Source organism: Gossypium arboreum, unplaced genomic scaffold, assembly GCF_025698485.1.
Source record: "Gossypium arboreum isolate Shixiya-1 unplaced genomic scaffold, ASM2569848v2 Contig00197, whole genome shotgun sequence".
NCBI lineage: Eukaryota > Viridiplantae > Streptophyta > Magnoliopsida > Malvales > Malvaceae > Gossypium > Gossypium arboreum.
Window position 1 is genome coordinate 227,930 of NW_026440315.1, and position 8,159 is coordinate 236,088.

The following is an 8,159-nucleotide window of genomic DNA, read 5'->3' on the forward strand; positions in this document are numbered from 1 at the left end:
CTTTTCGATACTAATGTGATTGCTTTGATTGACCCCGGTTCTACTCATTCTTATATATGCGAAACCTTAGCATCCAAAGAAGACTTTGCCTATTGAGTCTCTCGAGTTTGTAATTCGTGTCAAACCCTTGGGTCATTACGTGCTTGTCAACAAAGTGTGTAAGAAAAGTCCCCTAGTGTTTCGAGGTTTTTGTTTTTCTACGGACTTGATGCTTTTGCCGCTCGACAAATTTGACGTTATTCTTGGGTTGGATTGGTTGACCATGCACGACGCGGTTATAAATTGCAAAGGCAAGACTATCGATCTGAGGTGCGCTAATAACGAGATTGTTCGGGTTGAGTCTACGGACTTAAAGGGGTTGCCAGCTGTAATATCGCCGATGTTGGCCCGTAAATATGTAAGAAAAGGGTGCGGCGTACCTTGCGTATGTGCTCGATGACAAGGAGTCAAGGAAACCCGAATTTGTGCGATGGTTTATGAATTCCGGATGTTTTCCACAAGAATTGCGGGTTTACCACTGCTCGGAAATAGAATTTGGCATCGAATTGGTACCGGTACCGCCCAATTTCGATAGCTCCGTGATCGTATGGCACCAACGAATTAAAGGAGTTGAAAGCTCGGTTGCAAGAATTGGTGGATAGAGGTTTTGCGCCTTGAAGTTTTTCGCCTTGGGTGCGCCGGTGTTGTTCGTGAAGAAGAAGGATGGAACCATGCGATCGTAGATCGACTATCGCCGCCTTAATAAAGCGACGATAAAGAACAAATATCCGTTGCTACGTATTGATGACTTGTTCGATCAATTGAAGGGAGCCTCGGTGTTCTCGAAAATAGATTTGAGATCGGCTACTATCAATTGCGAATCCGAGATTGAGACGCGCCCAAGACCGCCTTCGTAACGAGATATGGTCACTATGAGTTCCTAGTGATGCCGCTTGGGCTCACTAATGCCCTCGCGGTATTTATGGATTTAATGAATCGAATCTTTCACCATATTTGGATCGATTCAGAGTCGTATTCATTGATGACATCTTGGTCTATTCAAAAATGAGACCGAACATTGAACACCGCGGTTAGTCTTTGCAAATTTTACGGACAAGCAATTATATGCTAAGTTCAAGCAAGTGTGAGTTCGTTAAGAGAGGTTAGCTTCTTGGGTCATGTGGTATCTCAGACGGTATTCGAGTCGAATTCAATAAAATTTCAGCCATACTAAATTGGAAGCCTCCGAGAAATATTACCGAGGTTCAAGCTTTTTGGGGCTTGCTTAGGTTATTACCGACGATTTGTAAAGGCTTCTCAACGATAGCCACGCCGATGACGGCTTCTCCAAAAGGATGTTAAGTTCGAATGGATTGAGAAATGCCAAAAAGTTTCGATCAACTGAAAACTTATTTGGTGAAGCCCCAATTCTAGTGCAACCCGAGTCCCAAGCAAGGAGTTTGTTATCTATAGCGACGCTCTCTACTTGGGTTAGGTTGCGTATTAATGCAAGAAGGTCGAGTTGTGGCCTATGCGCCGAGGCAATTAAAGCCACATGAGAAAAATTATCCGACTCATGATCTCGAATTGGCCGCCATCGTATTCGCTTTAAAGATTTGGCGACATTACTTATTTGGTGAAAGGTGCCATGTATACTCGGATCACAAAAGTCTCAAGTATTTGATGACCCAAAGAGACTTAAATCTGCGACAAAGACGTTGGCTCGAGTGTTAAAGGATTATGAGTGATCATTGACTATCACCCGAAAGGCGAATGTTGTTGCGGATGCCTTGAGTCGTAAATCGTTATTCACTTTACGAGCAATGAATGTGCACTTGTCTATCCGATCCGACAAAGTGTGTTAGTGGCTGAATTGAAAGCCAAACCATTATTGACACACCAAATTCGAGAAGCTCGTAAAGTCGATGACGAGTTGGTTGCAAAACGGCCGCGTGTGTTCGAACAAGGACTCGGAGTTCCAAATCGACGATGACGATTGTTTGAGGTTCAAAAGTCGCTCAGGTGTCCCAAAGAATTGAACTCATTTCGACAATTCTGAATGAAGCCCATTGTAGTCGAATGGCAATCCACCCGGGAGTACGAAGATGTACAATGATTTGAAACGCCGATTTTGGTGGCATGGTATGAAGCGAGACATCTCCGACTTTGTTTCGAGATGTTTAATATGTCAACAAGTGAAAGCGGAACATCAAGTGCCTTGAGATTACTTCACCAATCACGATACCCGAGTGGAAATGGGATCGAGTCACAATGGACTTTGTATCCGGACTGCCATTGTCAGCAAGTAAGAAGGATGCGGTTTGGGTCGTGGTAGATCGATTGACTAAGTCGGCCCACTTTGTCCCCGTACGTACGGATTTTTCAATGGACAAATTAGCGGAATTGTACGTTGCTCAGATTGTGAGATTACACGAGGTGCCTATTTCTATCGTGTCAGATAGAGATCCGAGATTTACCTCGCGATTTTGGAAAAAGTTGCAAGAAGCTTTGGGTACCAAGTTGCATTTCAAGACCGCCTTTCACCCCCAAACCGATGGTCAATCCGAGCGGATAATTCGGATACTTGAGGATATGTTAAGATGTTGCGTCCTCGAGTTTAGTGGTTCATGGGAACGGTATTTGCCGCTGATTGAATTCGCTTACAACAACAAATTTTCAATCAAGTATTAAGATGGCACCCCACGAGGCCTTGTACGGTCGTAAATGCCGACGCCATTGTTTTGGACCGAGCTCGGTGAAAGCAAGATTTTCGGTGGATTTGATTAGGGATGCTGAATGTAAAGTGAAGGTAATCCGTGAAAGTCTCAAGATAGCCTCCGATCGTCGAAGTCGACGCGGATCTCGAGGCGTAAGGATATCGAGTATCGTGGGTGATAAAGTGTTTTCAAGGTATCGCCTTGGAAAAAGATACTGTGTTCTACCGTAAGGGCAAGTTGAGCCCGAGGTTCATTGGACCATATGAGATATCGAGGCGAGTCGGTCCAAAGTGGCATATCGCTTGATTTTGCCCTCGAACTCAAAAGGTTCACGATGTCTTTCACGTTTGATGCTTCGACGCTATAGATCCGATCCATCGCACGTGATTAGTCCATCGAAATTGAAATTCAAGCTAATATGAGTTATGAGGAAGAACCGATTCGTATCCTATCGCGAGAAGTGAAAGAGTTGCGAAACAAGCGGGTTTCGCTAGTGAAAGTGTTATGGCTCAAGCACGGGATAGAAGAAGCTACTTGGGAGACCGAGAACTCTATGAAAGAACGATATCCAAACCTATTTACGGTAAGATTTTCGGGACTAAAATTCCTTAAGAGGGGGGGTTGTGACATTCAAAATAGACCCTATAGGAATGTGGTTTCGGGACCACAAAACCGAGGCATAACAATAATTTAAAATTTATTTCGATGCCTATAATATGTGAGTATTCATGTATGACATTTTTGATGATTGATTTAGTGTTATAAAGGTGAATTTCACTAGAAAGGACTTGTGTGAGAAAATTTAGAATTGAGATAGGCAAATGTGGAAGTGGCCTATTGATGCACACTAGAAATGTTGTCCTTGCATGTCAAATTCCCCAAATTTGACTATAGTGGCCGCCATGGTGATGAATATGGGCAAAGAAAACATGTTTCAAACATGTTTTGCTAGTGGTGCATGTTAGAAATAATAAAATAAGAGTATGAGAAAAAAAAGGAAAAAAAGTGTTCATCTTTCACCATTGCTCTTGGTCAATGTCCTAAGGAAAGAAAAGAAAAATTTTGCTCATCCATTTTCACTTCTTGACCGAAAATACTAAGGAAAAGGGGAGGATTTTTGCTTCATGCTTGGTTTGGAAGAGATCTAGAAGGAGATTTGGCTAAGTTTGCATCAAGATTAAGGTATGTATGAGGTTGTGTTAGGGTTTCATGCATGTCTTGGTTGCTAACTTGATGTGCATGTTAGCCATGGCTCAAATCTTTGTTATGCCATGGAAATGGTATTTGGCCAAAGTTGTTATGGTGGTAATGCCATTGCATGCTAAATATCAAGCTTGATAATGATTCATGTGATGGTAGATTGAGGATTCTTAGATTTTCTTTAGCATTTTGAATGAGATACTAAGTTCTTTGTTTAACCATGACCAAATTGAAACGGTATGGTGTTGTGGTATTCGCCATGTTGTATCCATAAATATGATTCATGCATGTTGCATGGTGAGTAAGATTTAAGCTTTGGATATGTGTGTATATTTGGATATAAGCCACTTGAGAATTCGCCATTGCACCTACATGAATATATGTTTGCACATGATGAATTGGTATGACATGTATACTATTTTGAGGTGTCTATTTGCTTGTGATGTTGTTTGGTTATGAAATAAATGAGAGATGTGTATAGAACTACAATATGTAATGCGTTAATTAGGAAAATGTATGCTGTTTTTTTGTGTAGTATAAGGTGTAAAATTTGCCTCCACATAGACATGCATATTCGACCAAAGGAAGTAGATTGGTGTGCATGTATTAGGTTAGAGGCAACCATATTGGAGCCTTATCTTGGCTTAGATTGTTGACCAAATGGGTAATGAGTGAGGATGGTTGCTTAATATACAAATATACATATGCATGTGTAATTGAACTATAAATGTATAGCAAGATGATTAAACTAGTTTATTTATCTATTAAGCCCGAGAAGTTAAAGAAGGAGAAACAAGCAAGGGCAAAGCCAAGGACATCGAGTAGCAAGGGTCGAAACCGTTATACTCAACACAAGGTAAGTCCTAAGCACTTGTTGTGAGAACTCCTTGGATAGATATTTTCAGAGTGATTCTCCTATTTATTATTATGATTATATGTACAAATTGAATTTAGTAAGTTGCTTTACCATGATGAATTGACATAAGGCACAATGTGTGCAAAGACCATATGGCACTATGTGTGCGGTTTACTATGGCACTATGTGTGCGATTTACTATGGCACTATGTGTGCGATTCACTATGGCACTATGTGTGCGATTCACTATGGCACTATGTGTGCGATTTACTATGGCACTAGGTGTGCGATTCACTATGGCACTATGTGTGCGATTCACTATGGCACTATGTGTGCGATTTACTATAGCACTATGTGTGCGATTTACTATGGCACTATGTGTGCGATTTGCTATAGCACTATGTGTGCGATTTGCTATAGTCACATTCTACCGTGGAAATAAATTGTGCATGAACAAGGTAAGTGATTGAGTTACTAACTAAATATCGAATTGGGATTGTACGGTGTACGATAAAATTATCTAGTGCATTGTTGTTCCAACTTGAGGAAACGGATTCAAATCGATTCAATGACTTGTCGCTTGATTTGGTTGAAGGATTGGGCATGAGATCGAACCAAAAATTCTAGAAAAAATTTCAGAGACGGAAATGTGAGTCTAGTTCCGTAAAAAATTACTAAACTGATTTTCGAAGTTCTAAAACTCAAGTTATGATTTTTGAAGCGACTAGTACACGATTGGCGGCTTTGTCCGAACTTTTCAATAAGTGGTTTGAAGTCTGTTAACACCTCGTGTTCGACTCGTGACGGTCTCGGTTCGGTGTTACAATTACTTCAGCCAATCACGATACTCGAGTGGAAATGGGATCGAGTCACAATGGACTTTGTATCCGGACTGCCATTGTCAGCAAGTAAGAAGGATACGGTTTGGGTCGTGGTAGATAGATTGACTAAGTCGGCCCACTTTGTCCCCAGACGCATGATTTTTCAATGGACAAATTAGCCGAATTGTACGTTTCTCGACAGAGATTACACGGGTGCCTATTTCCATCGTGGTTGGATAGAGATCCGAGATTTACCTCGCGATTTTGGAAAAAGTTGCAAGAAGCTTTGGGTACCAAGTTGCATTTAGCACCGCCTTTCACCCCAAACCGATGGTCAATCGAGCGGATAATTCGAGATACTTGAGGATATGTTGAGATGTTGCGCCCTCGAGTTTAGTGGTTCATGGGAACCAGATTTGCCGTTGATTGAATTCGCACAACAACAAATTTTCAATCGAGTATTAAGATGGCACCTACGAGGCTTTGTACGGTCGTAAATGCCGTACACCATTGTTTTGGACCGAGCTTGGTGAAAGCAAGATTTTCGGGTGGATTTGATTAGAGATGCTGAATGAAAGTGAAAGTAATCCGTGAAAGTCTCAAGATAGCCTCCGATCGTCAAGTCGTGACGCGGATCCAAGCGTAAGGATATTGAGTATCGTGGGTGATAAAGTGTTTTCAAGGTATCGCTTGGAAAAAGATACTCGATTCTACCGTAAGGGCAAGTCGAGCCCGAGGTTCATTGGGCCATATGAGATATCCGAATAGTCTGGCCCAAAGGCATATCGCTTGATTTTGCCCTCGAACTCAAAAAGGTTCACGATGTCTTTCATGTTTCGATGCTTCGACGCTATAGATCCGATCCATCACACGTGATTAGTCCATCAGAAATTGAAATTCAAGCTAATATGAGTTATGAGGAAGAACCGATTCGTATCCTATCACGAGAAGTGAAAGAGTTGCGAAACAAGCGGGTTCCGCTAGTGAAAGTGTTATGGCTCAAGCACAGGATAGAAGAAGCTACTTGGGAGACCGAGAACTCTATGAAAGAGCGATATCCAAACCTATTTATCGGTAAGATTTTCGAGGACTAAAATTTCTTAAGTGGGGAGAGTTGTGACAGCCCAAAATTGACCCTAGTCGGAATGTGGTTTCGGGACTATGAAACCGAGGCATAAAAATAATTAAAATTTATTTTGATGCCTATAATATGTGTGTGCTCATGTATGACATTTTATGATGATTGATTTAGTGTTATAAAGGTGAATTCCACAAGAAAGGACTTAGTAGTGAACTTTGAAAGTACGATAGGAAATGTGTGATGACTAATTAAAGCATGCATGCAAAATAATGGACTTGCATGTCAAATTCCCTTTACAAGTGATGGCCGCCATGACAAAGAGATATGGGCTAAACATGTCATGAAACATGTTTTGTTGGGCATTAGGGAGAAATAATAAACAAATAAGCATGGGTAAGAAAAGAATGAAAAAAAAAATGTGTGAGAGAGTAACATTCCCCATTGCCGCAGCAACCAAGAAGAGAAAACAAAAATTTGTTCATCCTTGTTCTCTCCTTTTGGCCAAAAATACTAAGAGGAAGAAGAGATTTTGCTTCATTTCCTTTGTTTAGAAGAGATCTAGAAGGATATTTGGCTAAACTTGCATCAAGATTGAGGTATGTATGAGGTTGTGTCATGAGATTCATGCATGTTTTAGTTGCCAACTTGATGTTCATGTTAGCCATGGTTCAAATCCTTGTTATGCCATGGAAGTGGTATTTGGTCAAGGTTGGTATTGTGATAAAGCCATTGCATGTTAAGTGTGAAGCTTGATGATGATGCATGCAATGATGGATTGTCTACTCTTGAAATTTCTTTGTAGCCATCTTGAGTAAGACTTTGAGTTTTCTTTTGTTTAACCATAATTGAAGATAAAAGGGCATGATTATGATGTATTCGCCATGATGCATTCATGAGCATGGTTCATGCTTCTTGCATGTTAGTTAAAATTTGTGTTTTAGATGGCTATGGACACCTTGAAATTCGCCATGCTCATATATGTATATATATGTTTGCACATGATGTTTTGGCTATGAAGTAAGTGATGAATATGTTTGTTTAAAGAAGAAGATGTTGAAGAATGCTTGTGAAATTGCAAGCACATCTCGCCTAGCACACATATGAGTGCTTGATGCTATATTATAAGTTTTGAGCTACAACATGCAAAGCATTAACTAGTAAAATGCATGCTGTTTTTGTGTGGTATTAATGCATAATTGGCCTCAACATGGACATGTATATTCGGCCTTTGGTAGCCTATTGAAGGCCTTAGCTTTTCCTTGATGCCCGAATGAATTGTATTGAATTGCTTGATGTAGTATAAAATGTGCATGACCATTGTGTATTCAAGCTAAAGGGTGGCCATTTGACCATTTAAACTCCTTGTCATATTCGCCATAAGCTAGCACAATGAGGTTTTAATAAATTGAATTTGTTTGAATTAGCTCAAGAGCTTAGAGGGCCACAATTGGACAAGGGAAGGAAAAGTGATCGAATAGCCAGTAAAAGCCGCTCGACAACATCCG